Below are 19,954 nucleotides of genomic sequence, written 5' to 3' on the forward strand. Positions count from 1 at the left end.
TGCTCCTGATTTGTTTGAAAAATAATTTATTACTGCCTTTTATGCCTTTATGCAAGTGTTCCTCAAACTCTTTTGGCCTGCTTCATTCTGTTTTTAAAACTAACGTGCCATAGTTGACATATTTTTCTGTTTTCCTTCTTTGAACAGACTTCTAGAAGAATGCCATTTTCTTACAGCCTTCTTTCTCTGCAGCTTAACTGTTCCAGCTTTTTTTGGTCTTTTAAAAAGTCTTTTGATGAATGGAATGTGTTTCCTTTGAACCCCTAATATTGTATCTTTTTATACAGTTTTTGTGTTGTCTATAAAAACATTTTCCATGTTTTGCTGCATCTTTTTATGCTCATAATATGAAAACTAAGCTAGCTAGCTAAGAAATTTCTTGCTTCAAATTAGATGTTCCCATCAGAAATGTTGTTGTTCTCACCTATTCATGAAAAATAAATCAGTAGTGTTTACCTTGTTTATTATTCATGTACAGACTTTTATGGTAGCTCATGCCAGGCAATGATTCTAAAATACTCTTGACTGAAGTAATGCAGTGTACATAGAGTGTAAATTTCTAGCATTAACAAAGCAAATATCCTATTGTGCTTGATTGGAGATTTTCTTCTAAAATTCCTGTCCAAAGATAACGTGCATTACTTATGTACCTTTTTAACAACAGTGTTAGGAGTTGTTCAGCTTTGAAGAAAAAACAGTGGTGACAGTACACATCTCTCCTATGTGCTTTATTGTAAGTTGGTTTGATCTAAATGAGAAAAACATTATATTAAAGTAATTCTGATATTGGTGCTGACAGGGTCACAGAAGATCTTCAGGGTCTGAATACCTGAAGGTGTGTTTTCTCCCTATTCTAACTGGTAGGTTGGACTTAAATATTCTGCTCAGTTTAAAACTTTTTCTAATTTATTTTTACTTGTATTCAGCGTATATTTATTTGTTATTATGTGATTATTATCTTTTGGCTTCACTGGTCTTTTTTCTTTAGTTTTTCTTATTTTTACTTTTTTAAATCTGTTTATCACATCTCGCTTCATTTCACTAGGCTAAATGAGTTTTATTCTTCTAGTTTTTTTTCTTCTAAGGTGGTATCTGCATACTCTGGATCATCCTAGTAGTTCTACTCTGTGTCTGTTCTTGGAAGATTGATTCCTACTGCAACATGGATGAGCAAGACTAATCACATGGATAAGTCCATTATCAAGCCTATTATCCTATCTCAAACTGTGGATACTTAAGGAAGAGTTTATTAAAAGGGCAAACGTACTAATGCTTTCCCAGAATACACTCCCACTCTTCTGTAATTTGAAGCGACTTCTGATTCTTGCTTGCCAGAAGTGATGGCCATGTGCTTAGTACCCCTTAAGGGATTATTCCCCCATTTGCCCAGTGAAACTTTGAATCCACATAGTCTTTTGCTAAGAGTTACACTGAGTTAACTGCAAATTGTACTGGCATCTTAGTTTCATTCTTGTGTTGTAAAATGCCTTTTCCCTGGTAGCGAGTCAGACTGGAGGGGAGACATGGATCACAACCAGTATTTCTTAGAACACCTTCTGTTCATTATACTGTTGCAATTAATAGAATAAAGCTGTTACTGTTAATAGCTGATAACTACACACAATGCCATCACTTACACACTTACAGTTGGAGTTTACAGTTGGGAGGCTGATTCCAACTGTATACTCCAACAAGTGTAATGAAGGGTTTATTCCAATAGCTTCAGAAAGTCCTGCAGAAGGTCCTTTGCTTCATGGGGGTATATATACATTCCTTGTTTGCATAGAGTAGCCGTCACTCTCTTGGATGTTGTCTTGAGTCATACAAGCTGCTGCTGGTACTAGCGTGTGCTAGTGGTGGTGTACAGATCCAGCAGACCTGTGGTATTCTGAATTGATCATATTTTGCAGGTTCAACAAGACTACTAGTCCCTAGAGTTTACCAGCTCTTGGGAAACTTTCACACATGACCTTCTCAGCATGCACTCTCCATTTCTTTGGCCTGCTTTTTCCTGGTGACTCTCTCCATCTAATGTTGTAAGAATCTATAGAACCCATTCATGCAAACTCCCCTAGAAAGGGTCCTTTATACCACATAAGTTTACAGAATTCTCCTATCCCTCCTGAGTTGTCTTTTTTTCCCCACCTTAAAAAAATCCTACTGTTACATAGTTATTTCTTCTGTGGCAGTGATTCCAATTCTGAATCCATCCAAAATGCTTCTCAGTTCTATCATATTTCCTGATGGAAGACCCAAAACTGCACCCAGCATTCCAGATGTGGACACACCAGGAATTTATAAATACACAATGTTTTCTGTGTTGTTCTCTTCGCAGTGGTTCTTAATTCTGTACTTGATTCCTGCGTGCTTGTTGATTATCCTGTACCAAGCTGATGGTTTCATAGAACTGTCATTGATAATACCATCTCATTATGGCAAAAAGGAGTGAAGATAAAGGTGAACTCAGAGTCCATCATTTTATATCTAAAATTAGATTCTTTGCTACATTTTTTATCTACACTGAAGTTCCTGTGCTGTTTTATTACCACGATGACTCGGTCTTCCAAGCTCCCCCTCCAGTTCCTCACACCTTCTTCATGATTATACAACTCTGAATAGCTTAGTATCAGCAATAGACTTTGTCACTTCATTATTCAGTCATTCTTCAGACTTTTTTTTTAACCTATATGTTGAACAGCCTGAAATGATGACAAGCTGACAGGAATTGTATGGTTAATGTTAGTTTGACCAGAACCTTATCTAGTATTTTCTCTCCTCTCCTTCCGGAAGTAGCTTTTCTGATTCTTGTCATTTACCCTTCCTTTGGCTGCTTTATGTTTTGCTTTTCTTTTGTGATGTTGGTCTAGATAAGTCATTATACCTTCCTAAAATGTGACTTTTAAAATCAAAGTAGTTTGCTTACATGAGTGGAGAATTTGTGCTTACTGATGTTTTAAGAGCTTTGATGAAATAAAAGGTTAGAGTACACTTCTGTTGTTGTTATTTGTCCAGTTAACATTTCCATTGAAGGTGAAAATATAAATGTCAAAACCGTTCTGAAAAAAATGTCAATTACAGCATGAGATGATAGTTTTAGTTTTTGTATACCTACAGGAACCTGAAACTGCTGTAACACACTTCTTTCTTTTCGCTAAAACAGAATGGTGAATCAAGCAGTTTATAATAGCATTAACTTCCAGATAAAATATTTTCAACCAGTCTTTATAATTTCAGAATTAGTGGAAACATTTATGTCTTTAGATTCTTCCATCAAGGCACAGGGAAGTGAATTATTGAAAAGATAAAAATAAATTTGTTTGCTTTCTGTCAGAGTTCATATCCACAGCCAACCTTGATAGAAGACCAGAATGATTTAGACAAGTTTGCTTTGGAGATTCATAACATATGCTTGCTGGACAGAATTGAGTTATCTCTGCTCTGGAGAGTAAGTTATTGTAGCAGGAGCTGACAGAGATGAAGATAACTGAGGGAAATTCAATTACCTTTTAGTGTTTTCCTTCTAATAGGATTCTTAATGTGAAAAAGATCCTTAGATGATGTGCCTATGTTGCTTTGTGAGATCTGTTTTGATACCTGCATCTAGAATAAAGTGAACTCTTCTTTTCAGGCCTTCATTAAGGATGAAATAGCATCTGATTGCTAAATGGGTGTTAACTTTTGATCCAACATATTGTCATTTGTAGCCCGGATGTACTTGACAGTCTTTTGGCAGTAGTCTTGAATATTCTCTCAAATATAATTTCATTTTCCAAAGTATTGTTTTTATGGGAGAAGCTTGTTTATAACAGGAATTGAAGAAAGAGGTCACAAAACTGTATAATATTTCCCTATATTCTAGTTCTGTTTCTGCATGTTTGTTTTCTCATTTGACTTTTCCTGGCAAAAGCGCCTGAGTTGCAAATACTGCTTATGACTGACCTGAGTTCAGGCTGTTGGGTTAAAGCCCATCCCACTTGACTATAGCTGGATTTCATGTGAAACCTCTGCAGTTCTGAAGTTACCAAGGTAGATTGGTGCATACAGGTATTAGGATTTTATTATTTGTGTTGCTTGTATTAAAAAATTTCAATTTTTTTATAATGGCTGATGGTTGAAATGAAAATTTAGAAGTAACTCTATGAAGCCAGCTCATTCCGCAGCTGTATGCACGAAAACATACTGCGTACAAGTTTGCGTACCTGCAATATGCTTTCTTTTACTGACCCATTAAACTGCTGTCTGCAGCTGAAGGTAGTTATGCGTATATCCTCAAAAAGATTTTATTTTTAAAACGCTGACCCTTATCAGCTTTGGAAAGTAAAGTCCACTGTTTATCTGGAGGATTCATCCAAGCACTTGCACACTGATATTTCTATAATAGAAAGGGAGAACAAGTATCTTCATGTTAGATTTATTTGCAACCCCAAAACAGGTTTGGATGTGCCTAAAAGACATAGCATACCTGACCATATAGAAGTCTGTATTGAAAGTCTAGTCCATAGTTTGAGTAGTTGTTTGTCTTGACCTATGGCTTCTTGATTATGTAAGCTATAGATACCCTGGTCATTCTCTTGTTTGCACTCAAATCATAGTATGCATAGTCTCGTCTTGTAGTTAATGCAGTCTCCTCATTTAGGCATGACAAAGTTGATTCATGCACATTTTTTGATGTTCATGAAAGTGGCTTATGAAAATCACCTTTGGGGCAATGTGGAAAGTAAAACGTATGCATTAAGATACTGAGATGTTTAGAAAAGTTCATCAGTAGAGCCTGAAGGCATTTACAGTTAAGGTTTTCAATGTTACCTATATTTCTTAGTCACACAAAGTATTTTTCTCTTTCATTTATTGGAATATTATTGAGGAGGAAGTTGTGCAAAATATTGCATCCAGTGTAATAGTTTATCCTGAATTGATATTTCTCATTCCAATGAAAGCTTCAGCCTTTCATTGAGAATGCTCTGTTCTGAATACAAAATATAGTGACCGTGCTGAAATAAATACCTCCATGAGTGATGGTTGAAAAGAGACAGTAAATGTTTAAATGAGAGTTTTACAATTAAATTGCTAAAATGATCTTTATTTTGTAGTAGATGGGGCTTGAAATCTGTCTGGGATCCAGGGAAGGAAATGGTGGAAAACTGTAAAGCCACACCCAGCCAAGGGTGACATTCCTAATCTTTTATAAAGGTAGCCTTTTATTTCTGAGTAGACCTATACAACTTTCCAGGAAAGGGAACAAGACTGCACTAATCGGAATTCTTAACAGGAACTGAAAGGTACTTTCACATTGCCACCTCTATCTCACTGCTTTGCAGTCTAACTTTTCATCTTAACTTTCCTATATTAGCTTTTAAATGGGAATCACTGTAATAGATTTTTTTGAATCTTTTTCTTCCCGCTTCATCTGATTCTTTCATAGAAACGTTTACAGAATGAGTCCGCCTACTGGTTTTTCTCTTTGACCTAAATAGGACAAAACTGAGCCAATCCCTTTGAGATGGTCTTAGATCATGAAAAGGAAGATCTATCAGGCAGTTAAGTGGCTCTTCAGATGATCACTGTGTAGGGGAAGGTGCCAAGTGACTTAGAGACCTCTGGATTTCACTGTTAATCTGAAGTCCTACTGGAAGTGGCAGAGTCAATCCTTTAAAAAAATCTTACCGTTCAGAAAACCAAACTGTCCTCACTGTTCTGTTTCATACAAGGAAGAAGATACGTTTCCTGATACTTTCCTCACCACTCCTCTTCTCCCTCCCACCTTTTTCCTGCTCACATTTCTAGGTCCCTGTTATTAATTCACTTTTTAGAAAATGCATCTTCAAAGATTTCTGGCCATCTTAAAAGAAAAGTTTTAGATATCTCTTGGAAGTAGGGCTTGGAAGGCAATGATAGTGACTATAATGATGAGCAGTGCGAGCGCTTTGGTCATCATTACACTTTTTTTTCCTTTGTGCCCTAGTGCCAAGATACTGATTTTTTGTGAAAAATTTGTTGGAACAAATTCTGGGTCTAAGTAGTGATGCCAAGGTTATGGCATAATGGATTTTGAGATGTTCATGCTCCTTCCACCCTTCTCTCTGCCTGTCCTTGCGGAAACTTGAGATTTAAATCTTGTCAAACTGTCCTGAATTGTGTGTTGCCCTTGGAACAATTTGTGTTTCCATCTTTCGTGACCGGTGCCAATTCTTGCCTCAGAAATATTTAAAGGAGGTGACAGACAAAGCAAGCAAAATGCTCAGTTATTGGATGGGTTACTATATTATAGAGAATATATGGCAGTTGTGAAACAAATTTTGTTGTAACTTGGGACCAGAGACTTACAGCACACTGTCAGGGTGCCACAACGGCCAGCAGTGCCCCACAGGGGGGTAAGTTGGGCACCTACTGCAGTACCACAGCCTCCTGGGCAGGACCTCACCAAGCATCTCCAACCTGCCACCCACCATAAGAAGAGCAGGGCAGCCCTGGGGGAGGGTGGCCAGGGCCAGCACGGACCCCCTACAATAAGGCAGGGCCACAGGACCAAGGCCAGCCTGAGGCTGGGAAGCCCACCTGCACCATGGCTGGGGGCCTGGAAAGCAAAGTGGTGGGCATCACTAGAATGGGGAGTTGGCCCTGGCCTCTGGCCAGCCTGTGGGGCAGCCTCTCTCCGCTGCCACCAGCAGGACAGGGTCATCCTCAGCTGTGCTGGCTCTATGCTGGCCCTCAGCCCCAGGAGACCCTTACGCCACCTACAGACGTCTCTAAATTATGCTACCATTAGTCCTGAATGTGTTAAATAATTACAGAAGAAAAAAATCAGATATTCTGACTTCTGAAATATTTTTGGTTATTTTTTCCTATGCTGCCTGTTAGAAACCCCAGATATCTCATTTCTAAGCAGTTGTTGGTAACCTTGAAGCCAGCATCACCCGTCTTGGCATTGACCAACACTGTTTTGTAAGGCAATTTCATATGGTTGGCAGCAGAGGAGGGAGGAACGTTTCTCAGGTTATTTTTGAATGCAGTTGTTTGAAGGTACTCAGAAATTTGGAATATTAGAAGTAGACAGAGGTAGATTATTGGCTACAGTGTAACTGAAGCTGTTAAAGTGTGTGAGAAATGTTGTTACATGGCTCTTTGGTATGTCCAATAACTGTGACTTACATGTGTTTTATATAATGTTTTATATCATGTCAGTAGTTTCTTTTATTTTTGTGCATGCTTGGTGGAAGCTGGTGGTTTTGATTAGTCACTGTACTTTCTTTCAATACCTATAATGTTAACAAGTGAACTGTAATTCACATCAAATCTCAGATTCTTGTTTTAAAAATCCACAGAATTTGTGTTGCTTTTTTATCCTGCATGGCTATTGTGCTCTAAACATAACAAGTTCCAAGTATTGAGTTTATTTTACACCAAATTAAAGTCAATTAGTGAAATCTGATTAAGCAGGATTTGTGCAGTTGTACTGTGTAATCTGTTTTGTGCCATTACACCAACGTCCGTGAGTTCAGCTGTTTGTAACAAATGCTGATAACTGTTATCGAGTGGTAGTATGAAAACACCCTCATACCATTTAAAAAAACCAACCAGACAGAAAAACCTTGCATGCTGAACTGAAACAAAGCCAAAAATAAAACTAGACAAGAACATCAGAGCCTTGGAATAGGACGTTTCATAAGTTCTGGTATTTAATATTGAAATGAGAAATAAAGGGGAAACTCAGGAAATGGATCTTATATGTAAGTGTAAATGAATATGTTTATGGAGTATTCTCTCTTTTTTTTAATTGTTTTGTTTTGTTTGTTTGTTTTTATTTTAAATGTTGACAACATAAAGGATGATGCCAGTAGAAACTGCTTGGTGCTACATAGTACTTCATTTCTCTGAAGGTAGCACCCGTGGTAGTGGCAATACTGACTCTTGCATCATTGCGGTCTTTTCATTTAAACCAAGTGAGCAAGAAAAATACAAATTTTAAAGCAATTGTTATGGAGTATTTTTAGTCCTTGTTCCATATCACTCAGTATAAGGATCTAGAGTTGTATGAATGAGTGTTTTTAACTTTGCTGTAAATTAAAGCAGAGATTGTTGTCTTCTCACACTTTGAATAGTCAGACTATTTCAAATGCTGTCTTTTTATGGATAGTGAAATCACACAGTTTTAAAAAGAAATTAAATTATCCTCCCCCAACAATTTTTAAAGCCAAATGTCAACCTTTCAAGGGTGGTAGAACTTTTTCTGAATAAAAAAAATGTTAATTAAAAACCAAACCTATTCATACCTATCTCATGCTGTTCTGAAATTCCAAAATTTGTGTTACATAAACGCATGAGAACCAATCACAAAGGAAAAAACCTCATATGCTAGTTGGAATGTAATATAAGACATAAACTACTGAAAAAAGGAGAGGGGAAAAAATAGAGTTAAAATAATTTGCTTTTCATAGTTTGATGCTATAGGAATTCTGACAGGAGGCTTTAAGATAAGGCAGAGGTTAAGCTAAAGCTGGGATTGTGACTGCTTAACATATTTCCAAAGTAAGTGGCTAGGAATGATTTTAAAGAATGACTCCTATAAAAGACCATATTTTAAGAATCCTTCACATTTGCTTCTGGATTTTTTTTTTTAATCATTGCCATTTCATCATCATCTTAATCAAAATATTCTGCTTTTAAAATACTTGGTCCTCCAAAGAATAAGTGTCTCAAGAACTGTAGTTTACCATAAGGTGAAGAGCAAGTTTGGAGTGTAAGTTAGAAACTCGTGAATCAGCAGCGCTGAGCGTGTTATTTTTTAATAGACTTTTGAATAAAATACCATATAATCCTTCTTTTTTCACAGATTCTTTGATAGTAATTCGAAATTCCTCTGACAAAAAAAGAAGCCCTTAATACTTTTCCTTAATAACAAGGTAAAATGTTTCTGCAGATACAGATCAAGGTGCAAAGACTTAACGGCAGAAACTAAAGTTTTTTTTCTGGGTGTTAGAAGGAAATACTTTGCCAGCAAACATGTTTGTCCTATTTGGCAGTGTTGCTCAAGGATATGTGCCAGTGAAGGTGATCATTCTCCACTGTGAGAGACTGAAAAGGTCCTGAACTGTCAGAGATCGAGTCCACTAAATTAGCTCTTGGAGCAAGCATGATAGAAGCTGGTGAAGGACAGATGGGTTACCTTTTGGGTCGTGACTTTGTGTTCATGTCTGAATGTTTCATAGCTGAGGTTTCACAAAAGGTTTGCCTAATATGGCACAGAATGCTTTTAAAGCTTCCTCTGTTGCTGGTGCAGAATGATAGGTGATTTGTTCCTACATCTACCTTAATTGCCATTATGTATCCCTGTGTATACATTGATTTTGTTGTGTACTGATGGTATTTTTCCCTTTGTTCTTAACGTCTAGTGAGTACTAGACTACTATACAGAGTAGAATACTTTCAAAACATGCCTTTGATTCTATTATCAGAGTACAGAACACATTTACAGGATGGCAAACTAAAATTTTTTTTAATTTTTTTTTTGTTTGTTTGCATTAAGCATCATAAGTGACCTCTTAAGGAGCCCAGTCAGGTCTGAAACCAACTTGGTATCCAAAGTACTGAAGCTTATTAGAGATGTGCTTGTCACTGGCATGCAACCAGTCATGGCAAGATAGGAAACTGTTATGCCTGAATGTCTTGTTATCTCAAATTAATGTGATTTCTCTGTTCTTTGTTCATGAGTTGGTATATTTTGATACATTCTGAAGCTCCTGGATTAAAGTCAGAGTTGTGTTCTCAAACCAAAACACTAAACAGGGAAAGCTGAAAAGCGCTTGAGGGGAACTATGTAGAAAATAGAAATAGAAACACAGACCCCAGGCTGCAGGGATATCTCAAGGGGCTAATGTTTCTGTCTTTTGGAAATCTGGAACTTTATATAATCTTGGAAACTGTTTATATAGAGATTTTGGCTGGAAATGAATTTGCTTTGCATGTGTTTTGCAAATCTATAAGGAAATTTAGTGAGTGTGATGTAGCAGGAATATCAAACAATAAATAACACAATCAACAGAGGTATATTGATTATTTTTGTGTTGTATTCTACATATAATATGAATGTGAGTTCTTATATAATAATAAAAATGAGTCCTATATAGGAATACATGTTCCTGTAAGGTAGGTGTTGAGACAATTAACATAAGTCGTGTTAAATACTAATATATCTAAGTATTTATAGTTGTGCCTTTGATAGCTATAGAAATTAAAGAATTTTAACACATACAAATGCCTTTCACTTTGTTATAGCCAGAGGCTGAAGCTACATTTATAGATTAAAGTGGTACAAGGTATTTTGTAATAAGGTTCTTAAATTATCTTTTGGTTTATCTGCTTATCATCTGAATCATTCTGGTTAAATTTTTCCATTCTTTGTGCTCTCAGAGGTTGAATTACTTTAAGGTTTAGATTTTTTGTTTGTTTGTTTTGGAAAAGAAGGTTGGCAAATGTTTCCAAATTAAAACATTAAAAAATATTACTACTTCTTTCATTGAGAATTTCCCTTTTTCCTGTGTTTTGAGGTATTATTGTTTCCCCACTGTGAGAAATGTACCTTTTGCTCCTATTATGAAAAATGATTCGGAATTTATCTGACACAAAACTTGTGAAAAATTGCTCTTTATGTAGTATCTTTAAGGGCTTCTTAATTAGTAAGTTGCATTGTTAAAAATACTCAATAGTGTGTGTTACCTGCTCTTAGAGACTTCATTTAGGGTTTATCTGTGCCATCTGAACTGCATGTGACTTTCAATCTATTCAAGCGTCACTCCTGTGCCAAGTCTTGGTGCTGTAAGTTGTAAAAGAACTGTGCTGGCAGTAGGGTGTCTGGGATTCTGAATCCTAGGGAAGTAATTATTTGGCTGCTGGGGCCAAAACTGTTGGACTACTTTCTACCTACCTGACAGGTAACAGAGGTCCTTGCTCTGCCTCAGTGGAACAAGACAGTTGGAGAGGTGGTGGTCACAGTTAGTGAATAAGGACATTTCAGAGCTTTAGTTTGTTGGATTTAATTGGAAATGTGCCATCTGGCCCCTGGTCATACGAAGATTTTCACAACATCTGGAAGAATGGATTGAAAGCCACAGCAAGACTTACTTGGCAAATGTTTCCTGAGCTGACAGCACCACCATTGCAGTGGATGATAACTATTTCCCCTACTTCCACTTAGTGTTCATACTGTACAGAGGGGAGGAAGTGTCCTGATGCTGTTGCTAGAGTAAGGTACTAACAGCAAGAACAAAAGCTGAAGTTTGGGTGGGTATTATGAGAAAGAGCCTGCAGATAAAAGGCAAGAACAGAAAGAAAAGCTGGGGAGCATTGAAAGTAGAATTGAGACAGTTCCCTAGGCCAGTTTCCACAGTTTCCACTGCACCTTTGGAGACTGGAACTAAATGCTGTATTTCTCTTCTGGCAGTAACAAGTCGCTTACACATCTTTAACTACTGGTTGCAGACAAGGTAACAATCAAATACTGTTTTGCTTTGGTTGAAGTGATAGAAGTCTTTGTATTTGGCCCACTTTGAGACCTATATATATGTTTTCATAGAATCATGGAATGGTTTGGGTTGGAAGGGACCTTAAAGATCATCTAGTTCCAACCCCCCGCCATGCGCAGGGACACCTTCCACTAGTTCAGGTTGCTCAAAGTCCCATCCAGCCTGGCCTTAAACACTTCCAGGGAGGGGGCATCCACAACTTCTCTGGGCAATCTGTTCCAGTGTCTTACCACCCTCACAGTAAAGAATTTCTTCCTCATATCTAATCTAAATCTACCCTCTTTCAGTTTAAAACAGTTACCCCTCGTCCTATCACTACAATCCCTGATAAAGAGTCCCTCCCCATCTTTCCTGTGGGCCCCCTTTAAGTACTGGAAGGCTGCTACAAGGTCTCCTCGGAGCCTTCTCTTCTCCAGGCTGAACAACCTCAACTCTCTCAGCCTCTCCTCATAGGAGAGGTGCTCCAGCCCTCTGATCGTCTTCGTGGCCCTCCTTTGGACCCACTCGAGCAGGTCCATGTCTTCCTTATGCTGGGGGCCCCAGAGCTGGATGCAGTACTCCAGGTGGGGTCTCATGAGAGCAGAGTAGAGGGGCAGAATCACCTCCCACGACCTGCTGGCCATGCTTCTTTTGATGCAGCCCAGGATGCAACTGGCTTTCTGGGCTGTGAGCACACATTGCTGGCTCATACTCAGTTTTTCATCAACCAACACCCCCAAGTCCTTCTCTGCAGGGCTGCTCTCAATCCACTCATCGCCCAGCCTCTACCCATGCTTGGGATTGCCCCGACCCATGTGCAGGACCTTACACTTGGCCTTGTTGAACTTCATGAGGTTCGCATGGGCCCACCTCTCAAGCCTGTCAAGGTCCCTCTGGATGGCATCCCTTCCCTCCAGCGTGTCGACTGCGCCACACAGCTTGGTGTCATCTGCAAACTTGCTGAGGGTGCACTCCATCCCGCTGTCCATGTTGCCGACAAAGATGTTAAACAGCGCCAGTCCCAATACAGACCCCTGAGGGACACCACTCATCACTGGTCTCCACTTGGACATCGAGCCGTGGACCGCAACTCTTTGCAACCATCCAGCCAATTCCTTATCCACCAAGTGGTCCATCCGTCAAATCCATGTCTCTCCAATTTAGAGACAAGGATGTCGTGCGGGACAGTGTCAAATACTTTGCACAAGTCCAGATAGATGACGTCAGCTGCTCTTCCCTTATCCACCAACGCTGTAACCCTGTCATAAAAGGCCACCAAATTTGTCAGGCATGATTTGCCCTTAGTGAAGCCATGCTGGCTGTCACCAATCACCTCCTTATTTTCCATAGTGTCCCAGCATAGTTTCCAGGAGGAACCGCTCCATGATCTTGCTGGCCACAGAGGTGAGACTGACCAGCCTGTAGTTCCCCCGGGTCTTCCTTTTTTCCCTTTTTCAAAACAGGGGTTATGTTTCCCTTTTTCCAGTCAGTGGGAACTTGCCCGAACTGCCACGACTTCTCAAATATGATGGATTGTGCCTTAGCCACTTCATCCGCCAGTTCCCTCAGGACCCGTGGATGCCTCACATCAGGTCTCATGGACTTGCGCACCTTCAGGTTCCTTAGATGGTCTCGAACCTGATCTTCTCCTACGGTGGGCAGTTCTTGGTTCTCCCAGGCCCTGCCTTTGCCTTCTGTGTCTTGGGCGGTGTGGCTGGAGCACTTGCCGGTGAAGACTGAGGCAAAAAAGTCGTTGAGTACCTCAGCCTTCTCCATGTCCCGGGTAACCAGCTCTCCCGTTTCCTTCCGGAGAGGGCCCACATTTTCCCTAGCCTTCCTTTTATCACCGACGTACCTATAGAAGATTTTCTTGTTGCCCTTGATGTCTCTGGCCAGATTAATTCTGTCAGGGCTTTGGCTTTCCTAATGTGATCCCTGGCTGCTCGGACAATTTCTCTGTATTCCTCCCACGCTACCTGTCCTTGCTTCCACTCTCTGTAGGCTTCCTTTCTGTGTTTGGGTCTGTCCAGGAGCTCCTTGTTCATCCACGCAGGCCTCCTGGTGTTTTTGCCTGACTTCCTCTCTGTTGGCATGCATCGCTCCTGAGCTTGGAGGAGGTGATCCTTGAATATTAACCAGCTTTCTTGGGCCCCTCTTCCCTCCAGGGCTGTATCCCATGGTACTCTAGCAAGCAGATCCCTGAAGAGGCCAAAGTCTGCTCTCCTGAAGTCCAGGGTAGCGAGCTTGCTGTGCGCCCTCCTCACTGCCCTAAGGATCTTGAACTCCACCATTTCATGGTCACTGCAGCCAAGGCTGCCCTTGAGCTTCACATTCCCTGCCAGCCCCTCCTCGCTGGTGAGAACAAGGTCCAGCATAGCACCTCTCCTCGTTGGCTCCTCTGTCACTTGGAGAAGGAAGTTGTCATCAACGCATTCCAGGAACCTCCTGGACTGCTTGTGCCCTGCTGTGTTGTCCCTCTAATGGATATTGGGGTGGCTGAAGTCCCCCGTGAGGACCAGGGCTTGTGAACGTGAGGCTGTTCCTATCTGTCTATAGAGGGCCTCATCCGTTCGGTCTTCCTGGTCGGGTGGCCTGTAGCAGACCCCCACTATAATGTCACCTGTCCCTGCCCTCCCTTTAGTCCTGACCCATAAGCTCTCAGACGGCTCCTCCTCCACCCCCAGGAGGAGCTCCATGCACTCCAGCTGGTCATTGACATAGAGGGCGACACCCCCTTCACATGAGTAAAAGGTATTTTTCCACCTTTTTAAAAATTAAGTTGCGTAGAAATGACAATCTGAGAAGATTGTAAAACCAAATATCCAACAGTTATGAAAAATCAGAGCAGTGCAGCCTTAATTTGGCCCTCACTAAGAATGTGTAGTGAATCCTTAGATTATGTAAGTGTATGTCTCATTTGCTGGACAAAGTGGATGTTACTTATAAAATAAGTGAGTTTGTCAGTTCCAGAAGTTGTTCATGGATCTGATTCATTTGTTGCATTGGACTAGAAGTTCTTAGTGAATACAGTACTAATCTCTGTGGTGGTGTTGAAGCAGTTGAGTGTCACAAGGTTGATGCAGTGTGGTTGGGAAATGGCTTGAAAGATCATCACTGGCTCCTTCTTTGCTTAATATCTAATCTGAGAGCACAGAGCCACCTATGCGGAAGTGCTGAGCTTTACTGTTTCTAGAGCACAGGGGAATTGTACTTTGATTATTTCTAGCTTGAAAAATGCCTTGTACTTGGAAGGTGTGGACCCAAAGGATCTCAAATATAATGCCTGAGCGTAATGTTTTTAGGATCTTAGGCTGTTTTAAAACAAGAACAGTATGAAGGGACTGCAGACATAAACTGTATTTGCAAAAGAGAGAGGGAGGAAAGTGTCTATCCTAGTGCATGCTTTGAATGCAAAACATTTGGGCATATGTACAGTAAGAACTGGCTTCTTGGGTTCAAAAATAACATTTGTCTCTGCCTATTGTTTATGCTAATGGTTAGCAGTGATGCTTAGAGAGTTAGAGTATTGGAATAATGTAGGGCACGTATAGCAAATAGCAGTTTCTAGCAAGGAGTAAGGCTCTTACTTGTTTGTGTAAAGCTTTGTCTTTGATTGTGATCCAAAGGTGCTACTGTAACACATATAATACCAATTAGATAAGCATCAAAGAAAAAGGTAAAAAAAAAAGTCTATGGTACTAATGGATACTGCAGAATAAATCTGATGTTATTTGTCTCTTCTCTTTACTATTTATTTATTCTGTCAGTCATTTATATATACAGTTGAACTCTTGTCTCATTTACCTACTCTACTAAATTGGGTTCATTTGAAAGATGCAATCTCAGTAAAAATGCTGTTGCCTAGTGTTTAGTTGGGTTTACTAAAGCTTAATATGGTGAGGCTTAAAGGTAAAAAATAAAGCTGTTGACTTGGCACAGATTAGAACCAGATGTCTCTTGAGATCCTTGCATTTCTCTCTAATCACTAACCCAAATTGACTGTGGTAGGCTTTTTTCTGGTCATGACCATAGTTTTACCAGCCTGTGTTTGGTGTGATCTAAGTCAACTGTGTTTGTTTTTTTTTTTTTTCCCCCTCTTGTGATTTTAAATGCATGGGTTTTTTCCCCAGGAATGTCTGGCTACAAAACCACCTTTTTTTCTATTCCCCCCCTTCCCCCTCCCTCCCCATATTTGTATTACAAACAGTTGATTTAGATGCAGATTCTTTTTAATCTTCAAATCAGATAAAAGGCTGCAGAAGTGGATAAATGAGGTTTGGAAAACTATAGGTTGCAGAGATGAGAAGCCATTGCATTGTGTTCAGTCCATTAAAACAAGAAGAAATAGAAGCGATACTTTGATAAGTGTTCTGCTGATGTTAACCTTGATGGCTATTATCGGGGGGATGATGCTATATCTATTTCATTGGCTTAAGCTTTTTTCATGCTGAGAGAAATCAATACTTTGAGTCGTTGGATGACAGAGGCATCACTTCAGAATTGACGGTGGCTGTCAGACGTTGTCATTGGTTGACTTTTGTTCGCTGTTGAGGTTTTAAGCTTTCATTTTTCTAAGTCTTATTCAGGAGTCTTTGTAAGATTTCCCTGGGTAGCATTTTTAGTCCAGACTTTAAACCTCAGGTCAGAGGTCAAGTGCAAAGATCTGTGAAAGCAGAGGATTGAGGAGCTCCTTCATTTACTAAAATATCCTTATTTGTAGGGAATTTGCATTACTGGCAAGACTACACATTATCTTATGGATGACTTTTCCTCTTAAATGACACCCTCTGAGACATGTTATTCACAAAGCAAGTAGCTTTTAGCCAAATTAGACAAAGGAACTGGCATATGTAAAAGTGTTCAGTGATCTCTGAGTTGAAGAATAAAAGTAAAAAGGTGCAATATTGCTTTTAAAAACCCTACACTATTAAACTTTTTTGTAGTTTGTAGAAAGCGTTACATTGTAATTTTGGGACTGCAAAAGTGCGTGTGCAGATGGTACCGTGCAGAGGAAATCTTTTACTTTGCATTTTTATAAAGATCAAAGATAAAATAGCTCTGAAAACACTAGATTGATCCTCTTCACTGAAATATAGACGGGCAGAATAGGCTAATTCACCTTGTCAGTATTTTTCAATAGTATTTCTGGAATATTTCCTGCATACAGAATGTATTGTATTTTCATACCTGTAACTTGCCTTTTGGATGACCTTGTGCTCCTTTAGAATTACTGTTCCTTAAAAATAAATCTTCAGATAACCTACATGTTCGAATAGCTTGCAGTCTTGTCCAAGCAGGGAACAGGAGAGAGGGAAAAAACCCTGTTCCGCCGTGCAGTAATGGCAAAGAGAAGGTTTCTCTTCCATCCTGGACAAAGGGGTAGAGAACAAGGGTCTTTCCTCTGCTCCACGCTGTGTCAAAGGATTCTGCTTAACACACTTCCCCTTTGTAAAACTTTTAACAGCCACTGAATTTAAGACTTTTTGTAGATAACCTGTGGAGTGTATATATGAAAATACATTTTTCTCCTTTCGACATTTTTTGTGTCATCATGATTGTGACTTCAGTACTTTTGTGATTATACTTTCATTACACACTTGCCCAAACAGATAAGAAAAATTATGTAGGCCAAAGCACCAGTGGAGGGACGTTTGACAAATTTGTTTGCATGCAACTGTGTATCTAACTGTAAAACCATATTCAAGCATGACAGGGTGCATATTGCAAGTGCAAGAGATCAAACAATGAAGAAGAAATAAAACTGTAAAAATATATTTTTGAGTTTGTGCACAAACAAAAATCAAGCTTAATTTTTATTTTACATAAATGGAATGATCAGGATTTAGTGTGAAGTATTAACATGTACTGCTCTATATCCTGGTATTGCATCTCTGGAAGTAGTGGATCAGGTAAACCTGAAGACATCCAGAAAATGAAAAAATACAGTAGAGAAACGGAGACTTTTTAGTGCTTTCAGAACAGTCTAGTGGTGACTAGCTACTTTGGGATGGGTCTCTTTCCATTTCTTTTGGTGGAGCCAGTCTCCTTTCACGCCTGTATTAAAAATTATTTGAGAGAGGGAGGGAGAGAAATAGCTGCTTTTTTGCTGAATATTTGGCATATATCGTGGGAAGGAACCACTGAACAATTGACGAGTCACCTGTATGACTAAAGAGAAGATTATTCTTGCAAAACTTTCTTAATGTTAGTAACTATACATGCGCGTGCTAGATATTTGGCAGAACTGTGGCTTCTTTCTGTTCTTGTTTGTAAAATATATATTGTAAAGAGTGTGCTATGGTTAAGAGTCCCTCCTGGAGTGATGTTATAATCTTATGGGATTGCTGCATGTGGGAGTCTCTCAGTTTTGGTGGGTAATTGCAAATTTCTATTCATATTAAATGCTGAATTTGTTGAAAAGAGGAGTCCTATACATTTCCATTTTGTAACAGGCTGATTCTGTTTTCATGGAAGTTGTCAGGACAATAAAATACCATTTTTTTCCTTCATTTGAATGTCACAGCTACACTTTGAAAATCTTTGTTGGTATTTAATGAAGGATGCGTTCAAAATTACATCATAAAGAGACTTTTTTTAAAGAGGTACAAGTTCATTATATCTTTTACAAAACATTCTAGTTTGATTTCCATTTTATCATGTTTTAAGGTCAAATGTGACTTTAATGTTCCATAAAGAGACAGAGATTGATAATGGGGAAAGAATAACCCTCTAATGTGATTTATATCTATGGATTTTATGTCAGATATGAAAAGTTGCTGTTCAAATTGTAAAGGAGGATCCATTAAAGAGCACTTTAAAACATTTTACTACTTAGCTTACCTTATACACTTGTTTTTAGAATTCTACCCTTTCAGGCAACTTAAAAATAACAGCTTATGAAACATTTACAAAGTGCTGAAAAGAACTCAGAATCGTCATGGGTGCAAAATAGATTAATGTATTGGAAAAGACAGCTGTATTTAAAAGAGCTAGAAAAATCTTGTTTAGCGTTGGTTATGATTTAGCCATCTTACATTTTTGTGAAGAGGGGTGGCAGAGTGCTTTATGTAGGAGTACAAAAGCCAATTTTTGATGTCTCATTGACTTGGAAAGTCAGCTGCTCATTCTTCACTCCTTCTGGATGTCTGTTCATCAGGTGAGCATTGCTCTAAGGTGTGGGAAAAAATTATGAGGAAATTTGTAAATGTGTTAAAATAGTTCTTTAAAATTTATTCATCTGTTAGTGCATTTTTGTTATCTAATGTCTATGAAAAACCACACAACCCCCTATTTTATTTTACTCGTGTTTTTTTCCACATTCTTCCTATCTTTCTCTCACTTTATATGACATATATATATTTGTATATACACATATCTAAATAACATTCATAGCCTGCCTATTTTTTTCCAGCAGCAGTTTTCTAATGCTTGTATGTATAGATAGTTTTATATAGAAAAAGTATTGCTACTGTTTTAAACATAAAAAGCATTATGGTATTGTGCTGTTATCTAAGGTCTAAGAAATAATTGTACTAGTGTCTGCATCAGCTGTGCTTCACAAAGATAAAGCAATTTTTTTTGCTGTTAGGCAGACATTTGTGTCCATTCTACTAACTAGATCATAGAATAATCCAATCATTGACAAAGGCTGAAGTGCTTTGTCTGGCATATGCGATCTGTGGAATTGCCAGATGAAAACTGAAATTAGAAACACGGAGTGCTGAAGTGGGGAAAAACCTTTATTGTTTCTACCAATATTTGAATTTGTTGTGGGTCTTCGTGTACAGTGGTTTGATGTGGAGGTGATCTAAATTTGGTACCCGTTTTTTGAGTTCTGTATTAACAGACAGATTTTCAGAAGATCAACAAAACCAAAATGATAAGAAAATGTTGTAACAAAGAATCTTTCATAGTTTTGAGTTCTGTTTGTAGGTGTGACTTTCAGTTCTTATTTGCTAATATTTGGTTTTGAGTACCTCAGCAACCAGAAGATGTTTATACAACAGGTGTAGTACAGCTAGGAAAATGATTAACTTCCCCATGCTGGCCTGCAAATGTGCTCAACTTCAAGAAGCCATCTGGTAAAGACCAATTCAGTCTTCATATGCATTTTGTCTTCTGTCTGTCTGAAGATATGTAGATTTTCTCCTTAGTTTTTATAGTTATATATTTATACAAACAACAGCAAACAGTTGGCTACCCAAATCTAATGAAGAGTCACGGGAGTGGAGTGGTCAGCTAGCTGGCATTCATTATTCTGAACTTGCCTCTTTGTTTTTATGGTGCTATTCACTTTGCTATAAAATAAAAGTGGTTATGCAGCTATGTTTTATTATGCAGTCAGGCCAGTAACATGTTGGCATTTGCGAAATCTTGAGTGTGTATGCTATGTGGTTAAATAATTCATGACAAACCAAGATCCTCTGCTTGGCTCTGGACAGATTTACTGTGGGCAG

The 19,954-nt window shown here is 38.8% G+C and overlaps 1 protein-coding gene across 1 annotated transcript in view; it reads left to right on the forward strand.

Annotated features, from left to right (window-relative positions):
- LRBA (LPS responsive beige-like anchor protein) overlaps window positions 1–19,954 on the forward strand; it is a 432,278-nt gene that overhangs the window by 156,503 nt on the left and 255,821 nt on the right. The window lies entirely within an intron of this gene.

Source organism: Gymnogyps californianus, chromosome 4 (assembly GCF_018139145.2).
Source record: "Gymnogyps californianus isolate 813 chromosome 4, ASM1813914v2, whole genome shotgun sequence".
Classification (NCBI taxonomy): Eukaryota; Metazoa; Chordata; class Aves; order Accipitriformes; family Cathartidae; genus Gymnogyps; species Gymnogyps californianus.